Source organism: Saccopteryx leptura, chromosome 2, assembly GCF_036850995.1.
Source record: "Saccopteryx leptura isolate mSacLep1 chromosome 2, mSacLep1_pri_phased_curated, whole genome shotgun sequence".
NCBI classification, from domain to species: domain Eukaryota; kingdom Metazoa; phylum Chordata; class Mammalia; order Chiroptera; family Emballonuridae; genus Saccopteryx; species Saccopteryx leptura.
Genome location: NC_089504.1, coordinates 169561948 through 169588415, shown reverse-complemented (window position 1 = coordinate 169588415; position 26468 = coordinate 169561948). Strand labels below are relative to the sequence as shown.

At 39.7% G+C, this 26468-nt stretch overlaps 1 protein-coding gene and 1 long non-coding RNA gene across 6 annotated transcripts in view; one reads left to right on the top strand and one right to left on the bottom strand.

Annotated features, from left to right (window-relative positions):
- The window catches only part of USPL1 (ubiquitin specific peptidase like 1), a 39922-nt gene extending 38807 nt beyond the window's left edge, over positions 1 to 1115 (bottom strand). For 3 of the 4 annotated variants that reach the window (XM_066369294.1, XM_066369298.1, XM_066369296.1), the window contains exon 1: positions 999 to 1115. The gene's annotated coding sequence lies outside the window, so the exon portion shown is untranslated. The remainder of the gene's footprint in view (positions 1 to 998) is intronic. The other variant, XM_066369297.1, reaches the window with a different exon arrangement.
- A 276-nt stretch (positions 1116 to 1391) lies between these two features.
- LOC136395112 (uncharacterized) overlaps positions 1392 to 26468 on the top strand; it is a 123078-nt gene continuing 98001 nt past the window's right edge. For both annotated transcript variants that reach the window (XR_010749270.1, XR_010749269.1), the window contains exon 1: positions 1392 to 1820. This is a non-coding gene — a long non-coding RNA (uncharacterized lncRNA). The remainder of the gene's footprint in view (positions 1821 to 26468) is intronic.

The window sequence follows — 26468 nt, the reverse complement described above, 5'->3', positions numbered from 1 at the left end:
ATCCTGGAATCTCCACCTTTCCAAACACATAAATTAGAAAATTGGAGTGATTATATATCCTTTCACTTCCCTCTTTTTCACCCGGTAGAAGTCACCAAGATCTGTGCACAGTTTTTTCGAAGCGTCTCAAATCCCCACCTCTCTCCAGGAATCCGCACTCCGTATCACTGCCAAAGTGATGCCTCTATAAAACAAGTCTGATTTTCTCTCTTACCAGCTTAAAATCATCTCTTAACACGAGCCTGATTATAGGAAAAGTCCCAAAAGCGCAGTGTGACCTAAAACAGCGGTCCACTGCATTGTGACCTCGCAGTCTGACCCTACGCTCCTCTTCACCCCCAACATCATTCTTCTGACTGCACCCCTTTTTCTATTACTACTGTGAGCCGCTGATATTCCAGAAGCCCGAGTGTTAATTACTAACCCAGGCTGGACCCAGTCAGAGCAATGAACGTGTAAAGGTAACCCTTGGAATAGCGAAAAAGACGCAATTAATTCACAGTCCTGCGTGCAAAACAGGAAAACCCAGAGCGCAAACTGTTCCAAAAGAAGCCTTATACCTAACTGAGCTTCCCCTCCAAGACCGAGTGGGCCCAGCACATGTACTGTCAAAAGTGAGGCCACAACTGACTCGAAACCGAGGAATGAGGTGGGGTGGGCTTGAAATAGGTTACCAAACCCCAAGCCATGAATCGGAGACGCACAGAACCCACAGAGGCCTGTTTCACACCCCAACCTTGTCAACCCTCCCCGTTCCCCCGCTCCTAGCGAGAGAGGAGAACAGCTCTGGTTTCTCTTCAGCGTTTACCTCTCTGAGTTCAAATGAATCTATACTTGTATCTCCACACCTTAATCCTCAACCCTCCCACCCGAACCTGGTCCCCGGCCCTCCCTCTCCCAGCCCAGCCTGTCTTTCCAGCGCGCGCACTGCTGCACATACCGACCCGGTTCCGTCCCCGTCCCCTCTTTCAGGGGAGGAAGGACACGTTCTTCGTTACCTGCGGCGGCTACTCTTCTTCGCATGGGCTCAACCCGAACTCCCGTTCCACAGCAGCGGGGCGACGTTCACACCACGTTCCCGCTCAGCCGGCCCCCCCCTACCCCCCCGCGCGGCTTCCCCGCTAGGAAAGCAGCTTCCGGTTTGTGCCCGCGGCCAAATAGTCCCCTCGCCGCTCCGAGCGCAGCCCGGAAATATGACGTCGGCGAACACGGCGGAAGGTGAGGACGACAGCGCTTCCGGAGGCCTGCGGGGCGTGGCCGCGGCCCGGATACGACTGGGGGTTTGGCAAAGGGTGAAGGGGAGAGGGAGAGAAGGGGAGGGAGAAAGGGAGAGAGGAAGAGACAGAGGAAGGGGGAGAGAGGGGGGGGGGAGGGGAGGGAGAGACCGGGCGAGCAGGCGATGTTTCTGGAAGCCGCTGGAAAGCTCTGAGCAGCGGAGAGGACGCCGGGTGGGGCGTGATCAGAACTAGTTGGCGGCGGGATCACGCTGAGGAAAGAGAGCGCCGCGCGTGTTGCAGCGGCGTGGCCGGCGCGTCCCCGAGTGGGAAGTTGAGGCGCCCTGGAGAGACCTGGCGGGCGGGGAGGGACGCTCCCGAGCCCGCGGACGCGCAGAGGCTCCGCCGTGCTGGCGGCCGTGGGTCGCGCCAGGCCTCCGCGGGCCGCCGTGCCGAAGCCTCAGTGAGAGGCGAGCTGCCCGAGTGCGCGTTCACAAAGGGTCCCCACACACGAGGCTGCCCCTTCCTGTCGCTCCATACCCCGTCTTCGAGGCCAGGGGCGTTTCTGCCCGGATTCTGGGGTGTTCCCCCCCCCCTCTTCTGACGGTAAGGGGAGCAGGCAGAGCCCTGGGCTCCGATGTCCGTGACCGGGGCTGACCCGGCAGCCTCCAGCTCCCTGCCCGCCGACGTCCGGCGCCTGCCCGGTTTTAACGGGAGCAACGGGCAGTTCTCATTTAGTGTTTTTAAGTTGAAAGCTTTGCTTTGGTAGGAAGGTCGCGTGGTTTCAGGCAGTGGTTTTCAACCTTTTCACCCTGGGGGATCGGTGAAAATAGAATGATCTCAGGACCACTAAGGCAGAAGTCACCCTGAGTAGAAGCAAATCCGGCTAAGATCATGGTGTCTATACTCTTCATACACCAGGGCAGACCTGCGTGACATTTCTGGCCAAACGGAAAAGCACTGGTTTAAAACGGACGTGGTGGCCGCGCGTGCTAATTCGCAGTCTGCATTCTGAATCCTGGGGGCAGCGTAGTCCTTTCCTAGAATAGCAACGTGTAGTTTCGGACCAGTTTTTTTGGGTTTTTTTTTACAGAGTAACCATTGGCAATTGTGGATTTTTTGTTGTTGTTTTTAGTGGTCTCTAAATGATCATATTGTGTAATAATGCTCATCATTTTGATAGAGTAGTATAAAGGAAACAAGTCCTGTGTACTAACAAGTTCTTCTGTAAAAAGGGTTTTAGTTTTTGGTACTTAGTGCAAATCTTAATGCTGGTCAAGAAATCAAGCAGGGGTTTTTTGTTGTTGTTTTTCCAGATCGATTAGTTTTTGCTTACCTTTTTTGTTGAACTAGATTATTAATGTGCTGGTTGGTATATTTGTTATAAGATCTCGCTAGTTAGGAATTAGAACACTTGCTGAATATGAACTTCATAAATTGAACAAAATAATTGATTCAGTTAAAATGTACATAAAAGTTGTTAGATTGAAAATCAACGTTCCCAAACTGAATTATATCAAACGTGTCTGCAAAATTGATTTGTAGTCTTTTGCAAGGATAAAATGTTAACTGTAACAAACAAAATGGAGGTGGAGCTTGGGTTGTTAAAGGAAGGGATTTTAGTGTATATCCCAGAGCTTTTCCCTTGTAAAAGGTAGAAAAAGTCATATAAGGCTTTATAAAATGAAGAACACAAATACAGAACAGTCAGGAGAATTTAGCTACAAAATTCTCCTTTAATTTATAATAGAGGAATGGTACCATGTTCAGAAAATTGTATACATTTATGCTTATTCCTTACTGGTATATTTGGAATGTCTCTATGTACTACACTGGTCTTAAAAGGAGTGCAGTTACCTTCTGGTAGGATTAAAGCTAATTGCCTCTATCCCCTTTCAACATTGTGGGACAGAGTTTTATCTATTTCCGTTTAAAAACTAACATTATGTAATCAAGAGAGCTTTTATTAAATTAATAACCAGTGAGCAGCTACAATAGGAATAGTGTTGTACAATTAGGATTTTCTTTTCTTTTTTCATTTTTCTCTTCTCACAATGTGAGCTTTTATCTCCTCTGTTAGGTTGGATTCCTTAATCATAAAACGTCTTCCACCAAACTTGGGATGTAAAAACTGCTTGGTTGTTCTGGTCTCATCAGAAAGATGAGAGTTGAAGTGACTAACCATGCTTTCTAACATCACCTATCTCTTACTTGATTCCAACATTTAGAAGGCTTTGAAAACCAAAATCTAAGCTTGTAAACAATTCATTTGATAGCAAAATATGACCTGAACGAAAGAGTTATATGTGGTCTTTATCACATATATTGTGTTTGATTATGGGCTTATATATAGTCTATCACATATGTTTTGCTCAAGAAATATGTTTGATTATGAGGTGTGGCCCTTCTTCACTGGTATGTTAGGTGTTACATAATGGTTTGTGTACCTTATAACATTTCTAAAGTTCCAAGAAATTACTATTTTTAAAACACATCATCCCAGGGTTTTGGTTAAGGAATGCAAACCTATATTAATTTTTGGCAAAACAATTGTTAGGCATTTGTATATTTAAAAAATTAAAATCATACAGTTTAGTTCTCTCCCTCAGTGAATTCACTTCAGGGAGAAGGATAGAAAAAAGTACATTTATCATACTGTAATACTGTATGTTCGTCGTTTGAGATAGAAACCACACAAGAAATTGGTAGTCTGAGCATTTGAGATTATTTTGTACTTTCAACTCTACATCTTAGCTAGAACATGACAACCCGTTATGTAGCCTAAACTTACCTGTCTCTGTTTTGCCTGCACAAAATGATAAAGATTGTATGATAAAGAATCCTAAGAGTAGATATTCAAATATCTGATTTTTAATCCTATCTCTTCTGCCATGTGACCTTAGACAAGTCCTTTAGTAGTATTCAAGGCCTTGGTTTACAGAGATATGAGAAGTTTGCAATAGATGAGTCTCTTTGGGAAGGTCCCTTTATAGTCCCAACATTCTACCTGCAGGCATTTACCCTAGACTATATTTACGTATTATAAATGTTTTCAGTTAAGAATGTGATCCTGTTTCATCTCAAACTACTTTCTTGCTGATCTAAATTTTGTTTCCTTTTGGATTAGGCAGTACATTTACACAGTTCAAAATTCAAAAAGTAAAAATGATATGCAGTTAAAAATCTTCTTTCCATACTTGTTCCTCAACCACCCAGTTTCTTGCCTAGGAAACAACTAACACCAACAGTTTGCTATATATCCTCCCGCCCAGTAATAATAATAATGCATACACATGCAAATAAAAGCAAATGAATACTCTATATGTTTTATATTTCTTCCTTTTTTACGTAAATGGTACATACCTTACAAAATTTACTTGAATTTTTCACTGAAGTCAGAAGTTCTGTATCATTATATGAGGAGTTTTTCCATAATTTTTTATGCCTGTGTATTATTCTATTGTATGATGTATCATTCCATCAGGCCTCCTCTTTGGACTTTTAGGTTTTTTCCTGATTCTTATTACAACTATTATGCAGTGAATAACTTTGTACATCTTTTTCCACATGTGTCCATATTTGTGCACAAGACAGTGGCATGTCTCTGTTGGGATAGTGACACAGTTGATAAAATATTACTTAGTAACTAGTAACATGAACTAGTTGGTAAATCAGGGTTTCAAGGATGTGTTTCTAGGGTTCCATCAACTTTGACTTAAAGTATTTCCTGTGCCAGTATAATAGAGAAGTATAGTGCAGTCAATACCCTACTTCAGGGCTCGGGAACCTTTTTAGCTGAGAGAGCCATGAACACCACATATTTTAAAATATAATCCCATGAGAGCCATACAATGACCTGTGTACATTAAGTATTATCCAATAAAAATTTGGTGTTGTCCCAGAGGACAGCTGTGATTGGCTCCAGCCACCCGCAACCATGAACATGAGCGGTAGGAAATGAATGGATTGTAATACATGAGAATGTTTTATACTTTTAACATTTTTTTTATTAAAGATTTGTCTGTGAGCCAGATGCAGCCATCAAAAGAGCCACATCAGGCTCGCCAGCCATAGGTTCTCGACCCCTGCCCTACTTGGTTCTGAAGAAGTAATTATATAAACTGAATCATAACTCCTAAATGGCTGTCTCTTAATTTGAGCCTTAGACGAAGCAAGTGGATTATGTGTAGGCCCATTGTGCTGAACAAATATTTGTATCTTTAAACACTAAAATCATGCAACAGAGCAAGACTTTCGATGAGAGGTGTGTAAGAACTGATATTAATTGATGTGACAATAGGTGTGTGCTTTTCATCTCATGCTCACATCATGGCATATGCTCATTGAGTGCTATTTAAATTGATATTTTTATTTCAGGTTTTTTGCCAAGCACATATACCTGTAGTTGAATTTGTGTAAGATGTAATTTCTATGTATTTTCTCTTTACCAATAAGAAAATAGCCTAAAAGAAGTAAACAATTGACTCAGATTTACATGAAAAAGTAGCAGACCTAGGACTATATATAACCTACATCTGATTTCTAACCCAGGAGGTTTTCTAGTAGATCACATTCTCATAATTTAACATGTGGCTGTAGCAGAAGATCTGAAAAATGCTGGGTGGTTAGGGACTAGTTTAGATATGTTTACTCTGCCTAGGCTCTAGAACAACCTGGAGTTCCAGAAAGCAGCCGTACTTCCTTTTGATGACAAAATGGCATTTTATAAGATTATTAAAGTAATCACACAACATGTTGATTAGCAATCAGAAGGGCTCCAAATCAAAAAAACTAAAGCTGATACAGAGAAACACTCCTAACGGCCATAGTTTATCACTCATAAGGAATGCAAGGAAATTAGAATTATTTGTAAATGGATAGTCTTACATTCCCCAGAGTTCATGCCATCACTTAATTTAGCCAGGACAATCTAAAGTAAACCATCAGAAAAAAAGTTATAGAAAAATTAGAGAATGTATTGTAGTAACTATTTCCTTAAAACTGGCATCACAGCACCTGACACTCCTAGCATACTTTTGGGGCCTTAACTCTGCTGGTTTGTCAAGCTGTTCACTCTATCTGAGAAGCCTTCTGCCCTCCACCCCCACTCCAGTTCCTTATCACCACCTACTGTTTGTTTTCTTCATAACATATGTCCCTCTCTATTTGTTATTGCCTGTCTCTCTACTAGGTTATGAACTCTCTGAGGGCAGGAACCACATATGTCTTGTTCACCATTATATACATACATTGTCTGGTACATAGTGCATAGTTATTAATAAACTAGAAAGCCCGGTGGTCATACGAAATGACTGCTGTTCTAGATATTATAAATTGTAATTAAAATGATTTGTGCAAAGGTGTCTGTTAATTCAAACTGAATTACCCAGGGCAGGCGGCGAGGACACCCCTTTGCTTAGTGCCCCACGGGGTTTACCCTTTCTACTTGCTTAATTGCTTAAAGTAGAGTGCAATGAAGGAAACCACTGGAGGTACATTTCTTAAGAGCCACTGCTAGCTCAATAAATAAAGGTGATTTAAATAATAAAATGTTAATTCACATGTCAAAGATCTCTTTATACACAACATTTCTTGTGTAGATCTTTCCATCATTTTTAAGCTCGCCTTGCAGAGGACCATCAATTATTTTTAATTTTACGTCCGTTCTTTCACGAACTCTTGAACAGGCAACATAAAGTTGACCGTGTCCAAATGCAGGCTCAGGTAAAAAAATGCCAACACGCTTAAGCGTTTGGCCCTGAGACTTATTGATGGTCATAGCAAAGGCAAGTTTTACAGGAAATTGTCTACATCTCAATTGAAACGGCAACCCTGTTTGAGATGGAGCCAAATCAATTCTTGGAATGGCATGTATTTCACCTTTAGAGGAGCCAAAGACTTAGCTATTATGACATTATTTTTCAATTGGAGAACCTCTAGTCTTGTACCATTGCAAAGACCCCTTCTGGTGTTAAGATTTCTTAACAGCATAATAATTGCTCCAATCTTTAACCTCAATTTGTGAGGTGGCATGCCAGAAGGCGGGACTATTTGAATGCCGTGGCAACTTCACCCCATTGACTAGTACAGTTATGCAAGCAACCAATAAGCTATCGGCGACAAACAGACACTTAAGACGTATATAATAAAGATGAATGATCTTGGTGATTCCTAGTTCCTAATTTACCTGGCTGACCAAACTTTTAAAATGAAAGATTTTCAATAGTATATCACCCCATGTTCTTAGATTTGTTACTTCGTGAATATGCAAGGCAATGTGCTTAATGCTGGGTGAATATAAAGGTGAGTCATGCATAGTCCTTAGCCCTAAAGAAAAGTAGAAACATTTGTAAATAAATAGCTTTCATATAGGGCAAAATGAAATAGATGCTAAATAGAGTTGAAGAAGCACTGTTCTGTAGCAGTAATGAAGAAATGTGATTAATAACAGGAGGGGCCTCATGGAGTTGAATTTTGACTTTGGTCTTGAAGCTAGAAAAAGAAATAGAACTGAAGTTTCTCTACATGCAGAATAGAAAGGAATAAATGCTTAGCTTCTCTTTTTAAAAAGTCCTCAGCCCTGGCTGGATATCTCAGTTGATTAGAGTATTGTCCTGACATGCCAAGGTCACAGGTTTGATCCCTGATTGGGCACATAAAAGAAATAACCAAAGACGGCATGAAAAGTAGAACAACAGGTCAGTGTTTCTCTCTCTCCCTCTTCCTCTCTTTCTCACTAAAAACAACTAAAAAAATAAATTAAAAGTCTTTAAAATAGTAATATTGACCACAAAGAAGCAATCTTTAAAGCTTCAGTTATAAATAAAATTACTCTGAGCTTAAACATTACACTTCTAAAATTGAGGCTAACCATAAAACTAACTTGACTGTTTTGACTAGTTGCTAATAATCGGTTCAAGCTAATAATTGGATTCTAACTGATTGCTAATTTCAGTTAGTAATCATTTAGTAAACTAATCAAGTAAGACAAACGAATTATTTTTAAAAACATTCATTTTTTTAAAGCGATTGGTGGTTCTAACATTTGGTTCTCAGACTATTACGGGTTAAAATGTAGATAATTTAATTAAAAAAATAAAATGTAGGTAATTTTTTTTCGATGATCTAATTTCAGTTTTTTTAAGTTTACTTTTGTTTTCCTACCTTTGTATATTTTCCTAAGCAATATAGACTGTCTTCTTTCCCTCTTGTTAAAAAAACAAAGAAGCTTGGGCTTTATATTCATAGACCTGATTGCAACTTGGCCACTTATTAATTACAGTTCTGCCACTTTCCAATTTTATTACAGCAAAATATTTAACATCCCTGAGACTCGATTTCATTTGTAAAATGAAAATATTTACTAATCCCACTGTGTCATATAACTAGTTTTGTGACCTTAGGCCAGTTATTCAATCTCAGCCTAAGTTTTTTTCATATATAAAGTGAAATTATCTTCAGGCTGACCAGGCGGTGGCACAGTGGATAGAGTGTCAGACTGGGAAGCAGAGAACGCAGGTTTGAAACCCCGAGGTCACCATCTTGAATGTAGGCTCATCCAGCTTGAGCATGGGTTTACCAGCTTGAGCACAGGGTTGCAGGCTTGAGTGTGGGATCATAGACATTACCCCCCATGGTCACTGGCTTGAGCCCAGAGGTCTCTGGCTTGAGCAATGGGGTCACTCTACTCTGCTGTTCCCCCTCCCCCCCATCAAGGTACATATGAGAAAGCAATCAATGAACTACTAAGATGCTGCAACGAAGAATTGATGCTTCTCATCTCTGTCTGTCTGTCCCTATCTGTCTCTCTGTCTTTCACTCTCTTTGTCACAGAAAAAAAAAAATGAAATTCAGTGAGATTATATGTAGAACAGTGTCTGGCAGTTAATAAGTTCTCAGCAAATGTTGGTTTCCCACAGGAAGGAGACTTGACTTGAGGTGGTGAACATACAATACAATATACAGATGATGTATTATAGAATTGTACACCTGAAGCCAATAAAATTTTCTTAACTAATTTCACCCCAGTAAATTCAGTAAAAAAAAAAGTTGGTTTCCCCGACCCTCTTTCATATCATATCCTTTGAAGGCCTGACTGCTACCATCTTTCCTTGCTAGCTCATAGAAGTCTCATTATAAGTCATTGCACTCACCATGTATACTTGGGTTCTTAAATTAGTATGGATCAGCATTATATTTGCAAACATATAATGCAATTGCTTGGGTTTCATTTCTGGCTCTGTGAATTTAGCATGGATGGAGTCTGGGCATCCAGAAAGTTTTTACTTTTCTCCTTCAGATTTTCTGATGCTCACCAATGATCATAATTTCTCACCTATTTGTTAATTATGTGCTTCTTATAGTTTATATTTGTTAGGTAATTTTAATTATGTAACCCCTTCAGGTGTTTTAGTTTGTACCCCAAATATAAACTCCACAGGGTGAAAAATACCACTTGTACTTGACTTTGTACTTAAGTTTAGAGGTTAAAAGATAAGTAATGTACCCTTTCCTGCTGATGTTTGAATCCAGTTAAGAAATAAGATGCAGAAGTCAGGTAGATCAAGATTCAAATAGAAGTTTGATTACTGAGAAAGTTGTTTGGAAAATATGGCTGAGATTTGCAGCCACAATAAGCTTCCTCATATTGCACTCCAAAATTAGGCAGATGGAAACCTTAAGTTTCTCTGTCTAAAAGAATAGAGTTTGTCCTACTATACCTACTATGTGACAGAGAGCTGACCTGAACAAATGGCTCTCTTCCGTTGGACAAATCCCAAATAGAAATGGGAATGAAGGTGGCTGAGCCTCAGGAGGACTTAGTGAGATCAGCCATGAATATTATTTTAAGGAAGTTTCATGTGGAGTATGAGAGAGCTTTCTTGCCCTCAAAGGCACAACGTAGTTATTTGTTAGGGGTATTTTAATACTTACCTTGCATTGCATCAGCATGCTGTGATTTTTAATACCTAATGAGAAATTCTAAAGTTGCAGCTTTAACCAGCTAAATTAGTATATATAATTGTATTATCTTTTTTTTTTTTTTTTTTTTTTTCCTGAAGCTGGAAACGGGGAGAGATAGTCAGACAGACTCCCGCATGCGCCCGACCGGGATCCACCCGGCATGCCCACCAGGGGGCGACGCTCTGCCGCTCCGGGACGTTGCTCTGTCATGACCAGCGACCAGAGCCACTCTAGCGCCTGGGGCAGAGGCCAAGGAGCCATCCCCAGCGCCCGGGCCATCTTTGCTCCAATGGAGCCTCACTGTGGGAGGGGAAGAGAGAGACAGAGAGGGAGGAGAGGGGGAGGGGTGGAGAAGCAGATGGGCGCTTCTCCTGTGTGCCCTGGCTGGGAATCGAACCTGGGACTTATACACGCCAGACCGACGCTCTACCACTGAGCCAACCAGCCAGGGCCTAATTGTATTATCTTTTGCTATGTAAGAAACTACCCCAAAACAAACATACTTATTATTTCACACATTTTCTGATAGTCAGGAATCTAGGAGTGTATCAGCTGGGTAGTTCCAGTTCAGGGTCTTTTACATGGTTACAGTCATCTGAAGGCTGCTTGAGTGGCCTCATAACATGGCACCTGGCTTTTCCCAAAGCAAGTGATCTCAGAGAGACCAAGACCACAATGTCTTTTATTCTAGTCTCAGAAGTGACTTACCATCACTCTTGCACAGACTCACCTGGAGGTAATGTGGGATGAACCTACCTGAAGGTGTGAATGCCAGGAGGCAGGGATCATTGGAGGTCATCAGGGACGCTGCTACCACAATCATATATGTTGGTTTGATTTTGTTACCTCAAATTGCTTCAAGTATTTCAGTAGCCTTTAATATCTCATTAAAATTATTAAAATGTTAATGGTAGCTCTGTGAAATAATTGAAATTAAAAATGTTGCATAATTTCCTAGCTGGAGAATAAGTTAAGAGGATGATTTCTGCCTGACCTGTGGTGGCACAGTGGATAAAGCGTCGACCTGGAACACCGAGGTCGCCGGTTTGAAACCCTGGGCTTTCCTGGTCAAGGCACATATGCTCCTCCCCCCCCTCTAAAATGAATAAATTAAAAAAAAAAAAAAAAGAGGATGATTTCCTGTTACTGATTCCTACTTCTTGTGTAACTCCTTCTAAATCAAAATTTTAGATAGTATGATCAGGGGCTGCCCTTGGTTTGCATGATCTTCCATAGTCTGAAAGTTCAGGTGATCTACAGGTACCTTATTCTAAGGTGATAATGGCTACAATTTTGCTTTCAGTATGAATTAATCATTTACTTACGGTCTTCTGGGAAGGACTTCATAAAGTCTGATCCTCAGCATCTGGTTTATTCAAGTGAGGACTTTTTACCAGTGTTAATCAGGATTAGGCAGACTAACTAGATGGCTAGTGAATGTCATTTACCTCAATGTAATCTACAGGCCCAAAGGAGTTGAAAAAAATTATCACTCAAGTAAGAGTCAGTGGTTTAAAATTCTAATGCCAGAGCACTAAAGAAGTCCAAATAAGGGAAATAAAATAGTCAAAATAATTAACCTTTTTATTTTAGATTCCAGATATAAGTGAAATCATATGGTATTTATAAATATCTCTGTGTAACTTTTTACTTAACATAATATCCTCTAGGTCCATCCATGTTGTTGCAAATGGCAAGATTTTATTCTTTTTTATTGCTGAGTAATATTCATTGTATAATATACCACATCTTTATCCATTCATCTATTGATGGACACTTACATTGCTTCCAGCATATGGGATATTTTCAGAATGTTGTGATAACTTTGTACAGTGACAGATGGTTACTAGACTTATCATGGTGATCACATCGTAAGGCATATAAATGTCGAATCACTAAGATGTACATCTGAAACTACTATAGTGCTATACGCCAACTATACTTTAATAAAAAATTTTAAAATGATAATCATTTTATTTTATTTATTTATTGTAATTTAGAGTTCATATACTAAATTTTAGGCTTTGTAAGATAGCAAAAAAAATAGCAAGGTAAGTTAGAGGGAACTTGAAATGTTCATTGAATTAAATTAAAGAATATTAGATTCATTTGTATAAAGAATTTATATTAAAAACATTCTATTTTTAATGCTTTCCAACAATAATTTGAAGGTTTTGGCAGAAAATATTTTAACTGGCAATGTATCAGTGTTCTTTGGAATTCTAGCCATAAACATTGTTGGGTCAGTCTGCCATTTCAGTTGGCTAAAAGAATGTTTATTAAGTTGTTTGAAGAATTTATACATGAAAGACCAATTATAGAAGCCCTGATAAAATTTTTATCTCTAATGAAGTTGTTTACTATGCAGACAGAAGAACATATAGAGCATTTGACCTAGGACCAAACCAACTGGCTCATTTGGCTGTTAGAATTTTCAGTCATGTAAACACATTTGACAGCTTTCACCCCGGAGAAGTATTAGGAGACACTGTTTTTCTAATTAGGAAATAAATTTCAGACAATTCATTTTACTTCTCAAGTGTAATTGTTATGATTAATCAATAAAATGATGTTTGGTTTGGGTACTGATTAGCTTTAAGATGAGATCTCCCATGAATTTTTTTTTAAAGGGGGTGGGAGGAGAGAGGTGAGAAGCATCAAGTAGTTGTGGCACTTCTGTTGTTCATTGATTGCTTCTCATACATGCTTTGACCAGGACACCCAAGCCAAGCCAGTGACCTTTGGGCTCAAGCTAGCTACCTTAGGATCATGTCAATGATCTTGCCCTCAAGCCAGCAATCTTGGGATTTCAAACCAGGTCCTTCAGTGTCCCAGGGCACCATTCAATCCACTGCACCACCACTGGGCAGGCTAGATCTCCCATGAATTCTTGTAGTAAATGAGAGGTGGTAGTGTGTTTTTTCTGAATATGAAGTATTTAAACCCTGAAATTTTCTCAGTTGGCAGTTAAATGAAAATCATCTTGGAATAAATTGTTTTCTGAAAATTAAAGGGCAGAGATATAAGAAAGTTGGGAAATGTTAATTTTAGGATATTGTGCCAGGAATAATAAGTATATTTACTGTCTTCAAAAACCTCCTTTCCAGGACAGAACAAGTTGAATGGCATGACAGAATCAGCCAAATCCATTCTATAAGACAGGTCTTTCAAAATGTCATTAATAGAGACCAAAGAAACATGATGACCAAATGCAATGCATAGACTTTGATTAAATCCTGATTTGGGGGGCGGGGGAATGTAAAACACATATTAGGGAAATTTGAATATGCCTAGCTGTAAAAATATATTTGGGGTTATGTTTTTTATTTCTGTAGGCTTGTTAATGGTTGTTAAAGTCATTTAGGAGAAGGGTCTTTTTTTTTTAGAAAGTGTATCTGAAGTGTATCTAGAGGTAAAGTTATCTTCAATATTTGTGTGTGCATATATATATGTACATGTAGGAAAAACAAGTATAGTGTTAAATGTCAAATCTGTGTGGTAGATATAAGGGAGGGTGTCATATTTTTCTGTATGTTTGAGTATGTGAAACAAGAAGTTGGGAGAAAATATTCTCCCCCAGATATCATGTAGTACTCTGTCCTACTCTCAGTTCTCCTCCTACCTCAGGTCTACACCTTTTTAGTACCTTCTGCTGTCCCTTTCTTTAAACTTTGGCACGCCTCAGTGTCCAGAACTCTTTTTAGTTTACACTCATCCCTCAGTGATCTTACGTTTCCTATAGCTTGAAACTCTGTGTAGCTACTAAGACTCCCAAGTTTGTATCTTCAGCCCCAACCTCTCCCCTCAACTTCAGACTCATGTGTCCATCTGCCCACCTGGTAGAGTCCCTTGATGCCAAGGAAGTAGAGTTTATAATTTAATAATGTGCAGAACTGAACACTTGAGTCTTACCAGTCACTTCTGCTCAGCCCCAAACAAAACAAAGCACCTGCTCCCTACCTGCTACTCCCACATTCTTTCTCACTTCCTTAAGACGAGCTTTATTCTTCTGATTGCTCAGATGAGAAACCTTGGTATCATATTTGATTTCTTTTTTAATCCCTCAGAAAATATGATTAGCTCTACTTTTAAAATATATCCAGAATCTAAGCACTTCTACAACTTTCACCACTGCCATTTGAATCGAAGCCACCATTCTATCACAGATTATATCGTTTCTCACCCTCAGTACTATTGGCATTTGGGGACAGTAATTCTTCTGAGGAAGTGGGCTATTCTGTGCATTATAGGATGCTTAGCAGTATCCCTAGCCTCTACTCACTAGACGCAAGTATCATTTGTGACAACCAAAAATGTCACCAAATATTGCTAAAATGTTTCCTGGAGGCAAAATTGCCTAGAGTTGAGGGCCAGTGGATTATAGCCATAGCCTCCCATTCTCCTTGCTTCTTCCTTCCTTGCCTCCCTACAGTTTATTCTCCATCCAGCAACCAAGTTGTCATATAAACACATAAATCAGATCATTTCTTGCCTTTGCTCAGAACATTCCAGTGGCTTCCCATCGCATCTCATTAGGATCAAATCTTGTAAGTGCTTACAGATTCCTTCCCTTGCACACACACACACCCAGCTGAACATCACCTTTTCCTCATTGTGTAGATCTGTTTTTCTTGCAGATTGTTGAGGGCACCCTTTCAACTAGGTAGAGGCAGCTCCTTCCCCTGCTTTATTTTTTTTTCTTCATAGTTTATCACCACCCTACATGTTGTATTTGTTGAGTGAATGGTAAAATGTGAAGTACAACAATGTACACAAGATGTACAATTTTAATAATATATACAACTGTGATAGTGTACCAAGAACAAGTGCTAACATTTCTAGAAAGGCTTAGCACCTAACCTAGCCCCAGAGATTCTTGAAAGTTCTCACAGAAAAAATGATGTGTGAATAGGACTTGGTCTGGTAGTGTCAAGGAGAGAAAGATATTACCAGTAGAGGGAGAAAATGAAGCAAACAGTTCACTTTTGAACTGACTCCAAGGTACTTGCATGAGGAGATCAGTCCGTCAGGTGGCTAAGAGGTGTGCATCCTGATCCCAGGAGAAATGTCAGGGCTGTAGGTATAGGTTTGGAAATACACTGCTCACAAAGATTAGGGGTATTTTATCACTTCATATTCATTTTGAAATATCCCCTAATTCTTGTGAGCAGTATAATAAATAGAAATGAGAGGATCTTTATATGCAAGATTGAAAGGAAAGCCTTGACATTTAGTATGATAAAACTAAAATTCTTGAATCAAATGCCACAGAGGAAAACGTGAGATGCAGGGAAGGGGGGCTATAATGTTCTTCTGCTGGTCTTACCTGGGTCTACTCGTGCAGCTGTAGTCTACAGTGGCCACACTGCATGTTTGGGGGCCAGATGCTGCATGTCAGTGTGGCCAGTTGGACCTTTCTGTGTCTCCTAGTGATCTCTCCTTATTTGTTGTCTCCCTCAGACTGTCTAACATGGCAGCAGAAATGTCCAAGAGGACAAAAGCTAAAGGCTTCAAGGCCTCTCCTGAGACTGTCAGAAGTGAAAACATCAGCTCTGCTACATTCTACCACACTATTGTGTGTGCAGATTAACTCATTTAAACCTTACAGCTATCCTATTAATATAGGTACCATTATTATCTTAATTTTTAAAGCGAGGAAACTGAAGCTCACCACTATTTGACCCAGATTACCAGCAGGCAAGCCAGAACCAGACATGGGTTCACTCTCTCCTTACCTATCAGCAGATTCAGTGAGCCTATTTCTTCATCTGTAAAATGTTGTTAATACTCCTATACAGACCCTGGCCGGTTGGCTCAGTGGTAGAGTGTCCGCCAGGCGTGTGGAAGTCCTGGGTTTGATTCCTGGCCAGGGCACACAGGAGAAGTGCCCATCTGCTTCTCCACCCTTCTCACTCTCCTTTCACTCTATTTCTCTCTTCCCCTCCCACAGCCAAGGCTCCATTAGAGCAAAGTTGGCCTGGGCATTAAGGATGGCTCCATGTCCTCCACCTCAGGCACTAGAATGGCTCCGATTGCAATGGAGCAATGCCCCAGATGGGCAGAGCATCGCTCCCTGGTGGGCATGCCGGGTGGATCCCCATCGGGTGCATGTGGAAGTCTGTCTCTCTGCCTCCCTGCTTCTCATTTCAGAAAAAAAAATACTCCTATACAGAATTATTTTTTAGGATGAATAATTTGATTTCTAAAGTGCTTAGAGTATATGATAGAGAGCAGGTGCTCAAAAATGTTAGTTTTACCACCTTTCTCTTACTCTTCTCAGGTTTCTTTATTAGATCAGGAAATGTTTTTATACACACTTTTAGTTTCATTATCTTTTAAAAAAAACTGTGAATAACCTAGATTAGAATCATTGTTAAAGTAGACTGTCACTAACATTCCAATAGAGCAGTAATAAAAAAATATTCTATTCTGCCTGACCAGGTGGTGGTGCAGTGGATAGACCATCAGACTGGGATGCAGAGGACCCAGGTTTGAGACCCCAAGGTTGCCAGCTTGAGCATGGGCTCATCTGGTATGAGCAGAGCTCACCAGCTTGGACTTAAGATTGCTGGCTTGAGCAAGGGGTTACTCGGTCTGCTGTAGCTCCACGGTCAAGGCACATATGAGAAAGCAATCAATGAACAACTAAGGTGTTGCAACAAAAAACTAATGATTGATGCTTCTCATCTCTCTCTGTTCCTGTCTGTCTGTCCCTGTCTATCCCTCTCCTGACTCTTTCTCTGTCTCTGTAAATTAAAAAAACAAAACAAAAATATTCTATTCCAATGGAATTAGTTAGATTACAGTCTTAGTTGTTCTACCCTAAGGTGTTAGTGGCTGATGATCACTTAATATATTACTCTTCCAGATATCACTTATATTTCCAGAGGAAATAAATGCCAGTGAAGGAATGAAATAGAATTTTAGGTTAGTGACAAGCCAGTGAGGAAACTAAGATTAGGAAAGGGATCTTTCTGTGATGTTCTTGTGGTCTGCCTGCCACCATGGGCCAGCTTTGGCACCTTACCAAGTAACTCATTACGCTTTGGGTTTCCATAGAAAAAGAGGAGATGCCTTTTAATAAATTCAGATAATCATGCTATATTATTTCATTTGCATATTTAACATTTAGATAAATACAAATGCAGTCTCAGTACTATAAATGCAAACTACAATGCTGCAAAATTAAGGTTTTGGCCTATTATAGGCTTCACTGTGTTCCTTCCCCTCCCCCAATTAATATGTGGAAGCTTTAACCCCAGTGCCTCAAAATGTAAGTACCGTATATGTAGAGATAAGGTCTTTAAAGATGTGATTAAGTTAAAATAAAATCTTTATGTTAGGCCCTAATCTAATATGACTAGTGTCCTTATAAGAAGAAGAGATTAGGACACAGACATGCACTTGTACCCAGAGAAGACCATATGAGGATCAAGTGAAACAGTGACCATCTGCAGATTGAGGAGAGAGGCCTCAGGATAAATTAAAACTGCTTACACCTTGATCTTGGACTTTTGGTATCTAAAATTGTGAGAAAACAAATTTCTGTTATTTAAGCCACTCAGTCTGGTATTTTATTATGGCAGCCCAAGAAGACTAATAGAGGGCTCATTTCCTACTGTTGCACATGATGTTTAATGTTTATTTTTTTCAAAACCAAAAATTTCTGTTTTAGGAAAACAAATTAGGAATGGATTATAGGAACCTTTTCTTAAAAAGTCATTGAATTGTGGTATGATCTGGTCTCTGAAATAGACCAGGTTAAGAAATGTCTTCGGCCCTGGCCAGTTGGCTCAGTGATAGAGCGTCGGCCTGGCGTGCAGAAGTCCCGGGTTCGATTCCCGGCCAGGGCACACAGGAGAAGCGCCCATCTGCTTCTCCACGCCTCCCCCTCTCCTTCCTTTCTGTCTCTCTCTTCCCCTCCCGCAGCCGAGGCTCCATTGGAGCAAAGATGGCCCGGGCGCTGGGGATGGCTCCTTGGCCACTGCCCCAGGCGCTAGAGTGGCTCTGGTCGCAACAGGGCGACGCCCCGGAGGGGCAGAGCGTCGCCCCCTGGTGGGCGTGCTGGGTGGATCCCAGTCGGGCTCCTGCGGGAGTCTGTCTGACTGTCTCTCCCCGTTTCCAGCTTCAGAAAAATGCAAAGGAAAAAAAAAAAAAAGAAATGTCTTCTTTCCTTTTATTTTACCCCAATGACCATAACCCCTTTTCCTTTTGTTTCTCTGTCCTTTCACCCTGTCCTACAACCACCCTATCCCATCCCAACACAGGCATACCAGGTAACTGGCTCTTTCAGCTTCAGTTCTTGTATTGTCAGGTACATTCTGTCAACGAGCTTTAGTTATTTTTCCTAAGCAACAGATAAATCTTTCATGTTGTTTTTCTGCCTTCATTTTGTATAAAAAAAACACGAGTAGCCTGATTGAAGAAGGAGAGAGGGCCTTAGCATTTAGAGAGCACCTATGCTAGGCACTATGTTACTCACTTTCCATAAATCATCTTTAATGAAAAAAGAGCAGTGGCCTAATTTAGAAAAAGAGAAGGAAGAACAAATGTAACAGCTGTATGACATCACTGTGGAACTTGGAGTCTTTGGCCATTGCCCTACTTTTTATATACTTAGCCATACCATTATAAGATCCACAATACCTGGTGGTTATGAAAAGGGCCTTAACTATTTAAATCTCTAGATATAAATCATTTTGTGAGATGTGAAAGCAGTGTATCTTTGGGGTATCCTTCAGGAAAAGCCCTGGAAATACCATAAGGTTGCTGAGAGTATCCCATTGATAGTCATAAGTAATTTGCATGTTTGTATCCCCTTCTTCATAGAGAGTAACTGAAGGAAAAATGGGAAATATTGCTAACCTCTGGACTACTATTACATGGTTATAAGAGTCAAAAAGGGACAGCTAGTTGTAAGGACATTGGAAGCATGCCTGGATTGGTGCGGAGTATCTTCTACCTTGTTGTGGAAGAACTTTGAAATAGTTTTCTTTAGGCTTGAAATTCTGAAGAAAAAGGAGTTCAAGCAAAAGGAGGCTTGTTAACCCTACACATCAGGGTCAGCAAACAATAGCCTGTGGGTTAAGTGTGCCTTGAGGCCTGTTTTTGTTTGGCTAAAATGTTTTTATAATTTTTAAAGAGTTATTGCTGCACTTAGCCCACAAAACCTAAAATATTTACTATCTGACTCTGCAGAAAAGTTTGCCATTTCTTGCCTATAGTTATGGAGGATCTGTTTTGTGTTTTCTGTTGAAAGACTAGTAGCATACTATAAACTGCAAAATAATGAGCAGTCTTGCTGAACATGTGTAGTATTTCATGGAATTATTCAATTTTAGACCTGATAGAATGTTAAGAGATCATCTTCCCCTGTATTAGTTTGCTAGGGCTGCTGTAACAAAGTACCACAAACTGGGTGGCTTAACAACAGACATTTATTGTCTCACAGTTCCAGACATTAGAAGTCCAAAATAATGTGCTGGTCAATGTGGTGGGCTTATTGTGAGGGCTATGAGAAGGAATCTGTTCCAGGCCTCTTCCTAGCTTGTGTGGTTTGCTGGCAGACTGGTGTTCCCTGGCTTCTAATCATTATCACCCCAATCTATGTCATGTTCACCTAGCATTTTCTCTGTGAATTTGTCTTTGTCCAAATTTCCCCTTGTATATGGACACAGTCATAATGGAGTAGGGTCCACTCTAATGATCTCATCTTAACTTGATAGTTTGCTAAGACCCTATTTCCAAATAAAGTCACATTCACAGGTCCTGATGGTTAGGACCTCAACATCCTTTTGGAGGACTCAGTTCTACTTCTACCTACAACATTTTCTAAATCTTTGTTTTACAGATAAGAACACAGAGGCCAAAAATGTCTAAAGAAGCCAGTCAGGTCCTACAACTATCTAGGAGCAAAACTAGTATTAAAATATAGGCTGTGTGGTCCAGTACTTGTTCACCTCATGCTTTACACCATAATATAAAATTGATTTAGTTATATTATTCCACATCTTTTATGTGCCTTCCATTAATCATAGAAGATTAATAAATTAGAGATGGATCAGAATTAATCCATCATTTCAGTTACACAAACAAGCACATCATGCACTAATTTTAGATTAAATTAAATATACTATATATATTTAGTTCAGAAAGCATTGGACAAAGGTTCATTGTTACTGTAGAGTGTCTAAGCGTATGTGCACAGTGCAGGCTAGGTGGTGGTGGTTGGAAGGTTGGAGAGAGCTCCATTAGTGTGGACCTGTGCATGATCTATTGCAATAGCATTTATAGGCAGATAGCTCATCCAGGAGCTCTAGAATCAACTCTCACTTACTTTTGACCTTTGAGAAATAATTTCCTTAAGCCTAAATTCCCATTTCTTTAAAAGAAGGGATGATCCTGGCCGGATAGCTCAGTTGGTCAGTGTCCTGTAGCCCAGATGTTGCTGGTTTGATCCCTGATCAGGGCACATACAGGAACAGATTGAACTCTCTTTCCCCCTCTCACTTTCTCCCTTCCTCTCTTTTTTTCTTTTTTTTTTTCTGTATTTTTCTGAAGCCGGAAATGGGGAGAGACAGTCAGACAGACTCCTGCATGCGCCCGACCGGGATCCACCCGGCACGCCCACCAGGGGGCGATGCTCTGCCCCTCCGGGGCGTCACTCTGTTGCGACCAGAGCCACTCTAGCACCTGGGGCAGAGGCCGAGGAGCCATCCCCAGCGCCTGGGCCATCTTTGCTCCAGTGGAGCCTCGGCTGCGGGAGGGGAAGAGAGAGACAGAGAGGAAGGAGAGGGGGAGGGGTGGAGAAGCAGATGGGCGCTTCTCCTGTGTGCCCTGGCCAGGAATCGAACCCGGGACTTCTGCACGCCAGGCCGACACTCTACCACTGAGCCAACCGGCCAGGGCTCTTTCTAAAATCAATAAATTAAAAAATAAAATAAAAGAAGGGATGAGGTTTTCAAACATCTCTTATACTTTTAGAATTCTGAGATTCTAATTTTGTGTGTGCAATGAGACCCACTTATAGGTATCTGTTGTTTAGGGACCACATATTTAACTTTATACTAAGGAGATATGCTAAACCTTTTTTTAAGATTTTATTTATTGACTTTAGAGAGAGGAGAAAGAGAAAGAAAGGGCGGAAGGAACAGCAGGCATCAACTTGTAGTAGTTGCTATTTTTTTTTCTTTTTACAAGACGGAGAGAGTCAGAGAGAAGGAAAGATAGGGACAGACAGGAAGGGAGAGAGATGAGAAGCATCAATCATTAGTTTTTTGTTGCGACACCTTAGTTGTTCATTGATTAATTTCTCATATGTGCCTTGACCGTGGGCCTTCAGCAGACCGAGTAACCCCTTGCTCGAGCCAGCGACCTTGGATCCCAGCTGGTGAGCTTTGCTCAAACCAGATGAGCCTGCGCTCAAGCTGAGAGCTGGCAACCTCGGGGTCTCGAACCTGGGTCTTCCACATCCCAGTCTGTCACTCTATCCACTGCGCCACCGCCTGGTTAGGCTGCAGTAGTTGCTTCTTGTATGTGCCTTGACTGCGCAAGCCCAGGGTTTTGAACCAGCAACCTCAGCGCTCCAGGTTGACGCTCCATCCACTGCACCACCACAGGTCAGGTGAGGTATGCTAAACTTCTATACAGATTAAAACTTGAAGTAGTTGAAGTAGTATGTGTGGGTGTTAATTGTGAAGCCCCAGCATGTGATTCTAAAATCTGTTGCCAAAGCTCTCTATGGATATATTCTAGTGACATTTGACTACAAGAGGGAGGAATAGACTGTCAGATTTTCTCTTGCAATTACTGGCCAGATTTTTGAATGAACTAAATTTAAAAGGTTACACATGAAACCTATATGATCCCATTAACCAGTGTCACCCCAATAAATTTAATGAAATAAATAAAAATAAAGAAATTAATCATAAAAAAAGAAAGAAAATAAAAGGTCATAATCATTGGCATCCCAAGGAATGGATTTTAATTACACCTCCTTGGCACTACCTTGCTCAGCCTTTTGTGATAGTCAGCCTGCAAAATGGCCCCCAATGACTCTTGTCCTTTGTTACTCATGTACTTGTGAAGTTCCCTCCCAGTCTAAATAGGCCTGACCTCTGTGACCAGTGAGATATTCTGGAAATGACATTGCTCTGGAAATATTTTTAATTGAGTGTGATTAACTTTTTTAAAAGTCTGGAACACCTGGGTTGCTTCTGTTGGGAAAGATATAAATTACCTCTACTATTTTGTTTGAAATAAATGCTATATTTTAAATAGGTTTTCTATAAAGGAGCCTGACCAGTGGGGTGCGGGATTAGTGGATAGAAGTGTCGACCTGGAATGGTGATATTGCCAGTTTGAAACCTGAGGTCGCAAGTTGAAAACCCAAGGTTGCTGGTGTGAACCTGAGGTCACTGGTCTGTTCCCCAGTAAAGGCATGCACAAGAAACAATCAATGCACAAATAAATGGAGCAATGAATGAGTCAATGCTTTTCTTCCTCTCCCTTTCCCTCTCAATAAATAAAGAAAGAAGATGTAACTGAAACATAAATACAATTATTTATATGGGACTTAACATTTTAACAGGTATCTAAACAGCAGGACCAGAAAGAATTGTTGGAGTTGGCTATCTTTAGAGAATTTACTGAGAAAAGTAATGCCTTTTATTCTTGCTTGTTTGTGTTCTTTATTTAAACATAATTTCAAACTTACAGATAAGTTGGAAAAAAAACCATAAAGAACACCTGTTGTATACCTTTTACCTAGATTTACCTATTAAGAATTTGTCTCATTTGTTTTATCACATATGCTCTTTTGTGTTCTTGCTCTCTCAGTGCTAGCATTTGTAGATACTGTGTGTTGTGTGTGTGCATATATGTAGACACACAATGCACACAGAGTTTATTCTAAATCATTTAAAGGTAACTAACTTACATACCTCATAACCCTGTACTCCCTAATTCTTAACTATATAATTCCTAAGAATTACAATTAAACTTCAGTAGGTTTAACAATCCCTATAAGAAACTTGGGGATAAGATAGGTTATTTCTTTGATGCTTGAATTTTTGAATTGTTGCAGTTGGTTTGTACTATATGAAATGCCCAGGAATTCACTTTAAAAAAATAATAGTGCTGAAAATTTAATTTATACCTATTTATTTATGCATCAGTCCCAACAGTATCACGGATGAGTGTTTAACATTAGTTTAAGGTGAAAAATGTCTTTTTAGTCTGAAAATAAAACAACTTTGCATCTTCTGATGCCATGATCTTAGTATGCTTTTGTTCCTGACTTTCCATGCAGCAATGTCCTGGGCAGTTCATTTCTCCTAACGACTAATTTGTTCTCAGCCACTTGACTTTGTGACTCTGGTTTTAGTAGGGCAATGTCATTATGCATACACTCCCTAAAATACTCTAATTTGAACTTGGCAATAACATACTAATATGCTGAAGCTAGGATCATTTCCAATAAGAATACCACTAAGATCATTTCTGTTTATTTCCAACAGTGTAGAGGAATGAGTGTATGCGTACTATTGTAGATACTCTTTATCTTTAACTGAAACTGTTTTACATGGGAAGATTGATGTTTTCATGTAATTTTCAATATAAGAATAAAGAATATGTAATAGCTACCTATTCTAAATTCTGTATTATATTTTCTTAATGCAGTAACTAAATACCAGGAAAAGAACTGTGATTGTGATTTTATATGGTCAGAAATAGGATTTTAAGGGCACCTCGAGAACAGAAAAGAATTTAAGAAGACCCATAAATATAACATAAGATTGGGAAGTTCTTTTTTTTTAAGTGTCTGTAGATATGCCCTTGCTTTTATGTTGGTAAAATACTAACCAAAGAAATATTTAACTGATAAATATGTATTTTAATCAAAATAAGTCTCTGACATAACATTCAAATAAGCTGACTAATTTTGAGAGTATTTTTTCTATTAAAATTGAGAGGAAAGGAACACAGATAATTTTCACCCATGCAGTTTAAATGCAGTTAAGTATAGTCTATAAATATAATTGATCTTTCAAACTACCTTAGTTGGGCTGTCCACAGTAGGGACAGTATTATGAACCATAAGATGACTCTGAATCTCATTATAAATGAAACATAGCCTACTTAGAGGTTCTTATATTTTTAATATAGTTTAAGAATTAACTAGTTTGTCTTAAATTTAAATTTTTTTATTGCTTTGCACAGAGCTTTGAGAGCAAAATGCAAAGGGTTTTAAAATCGTTAGCACAACCTAGTACATAAAATTATTGAGGGAGTCTTTTTAAAATGAAAGCCTGTTGAATATTGGTCACTTTCTATACTTCAGCCTTAAGGTGAGTTTCTTTGTAATATGGCTTCTACCTTCCTCTCTAGCCTCCTGTCCTGCCTCAGTCCACCTTGAACTTCATCTTCTAACATGCAGCCAGTCATTTCCTTTTCACACCTAACTTTAACAATTTAGAATTGTACTTTCCAGCCTGATAGCCATTATCAGCATGTAGCCATTTAAATTTAAGTTTAAATTTATTAAAATTAAATTAAAATTTAGTTCCTGTTGCAGTGCTTAGTAGCCACATGTGACTAGTAGCCACCTTACTGGACAGGGCAGATCCTTAAATTATTGCAGAAAGTTCTGTTGGGCAGTGCTTTCCTTGGACCCTTCTGTTCTCTCTCCATCCACCACTGCTTTCTCTTCTTCTTATCTATTTCAAGTCTACTTTTCCTTCAAGATTTATATCATGTTTAATGGAAGAACCATTTCTAACTAGTCCCGCTTGTTCCCAGTTTCTGGGTTAGATTTCTCCCTTATTCTGGCATATTTGTCTTTATTATTGGTATTTAACTGTGAAAATTTGGGTTTACATATATGTCTTCCTTTCCAGACTATACACTTGTCAAATTTCACCTTCTAAATAGTTCTTGAATTCATCCACTTCACTCTAAATGTAGTGGAAATATCAGAGTCTTAGGGATCAAACATTTCATTTTGAATCCTGGCCCTTCCACTTACTGTGTGACTTTAGCTTTAATCTTGTTGAGCTTTCATTTTCTTTAAAATAAAAATGGTAAACTAGGCAGTCAACATTATAATTAGAGGTGAATATTTATGTCTCTTCAAAATTTATGTGTTGAAATCCTGGCCCCCCTAATGTGATGGTATTAGGAGGAAGAGGCTTTGGAAGGTGATTAATTTATTAGGATGTAGCCCTCAGGAATGGGATTAGTGCCCTAATAATAGAGCCCTCAGAGAGCTCTCTTTTCACCATGTGAAGGACACAAGAGGAAGACAGCAGTATGCAGCTGAGAGAGGGCTGTCACTAGAACTCGACCATGCTGGCACCCTGATCTTGGACTTCTAGCCTCCAGAACTATGAGAATAAATTTCTGTTGTTTAATACTTAGTATAGTGCAAGTAACTACTAGGAAGAAAATAAAGTGGAATAATGTAGAGAATGACTGTGATAATACTTTTGCTAAGTGGTCAAGAACAGCCTTTTTGAAGTCACCTTTGAGTTAAGACTGAATAATCAGTAAAGGTGGTTCAAGTCAGAGAAAAGAGCAAATGTAAATGTGAGGCAGGATTGTGTTTGGCTGGAACAGGAAGATAAGGGTAGTGTGACTGGGATGTGGAGTAATCGGAATAGAATGGTAGGAGATATTCAGACAGTTGGGATTATTTGAGTTTTGTTGACTAGGATAAAGAACTCGGATTTGGGTTTCTTAATAGCTATCTAAGTGTTTTGAAACAGAGAAGGGTTTTTACTTAGATTAGTCTGAACACCATGTAGAACAGAGACAAGAAGACCTATTTTGAGGCATCTACAGCCATTGTGATAGTTGAGACTAAGGTTGTAACGTGATAGTGGAGCATGGTTAGATTCAGGGTGTACTGGTATGTGTGGAGTGTGAGGGAAACAGTCACCGTATTCAGCAGAAATGTTTATTAAAGCACCTGTTCAAATGTGGAGCCATGTTAGATAACAAGTACACAAATGATCTAAGCAGCTTTGCCTCCTCCTTCTTGGACAGTAGTTCTTCATCACTTCTTCTCATCCCCATCTAAATGACATCATAAAATTGATTTTCTTTCTAGTTAAAAAATAATGTATTGATAGTATTTTTCAAACAACTTTTTAAAGGTTTTGATTGCAAAATGAAAGAAACAGGACAAGTGTCAATTCCAGTGGAGGATGTTGTTTTATCAGCATTCCTGTATGTCATCTTGCTTAAGTGTCCAGCTCCGAGCACACTGATATATCCCACATAAAAGCATTC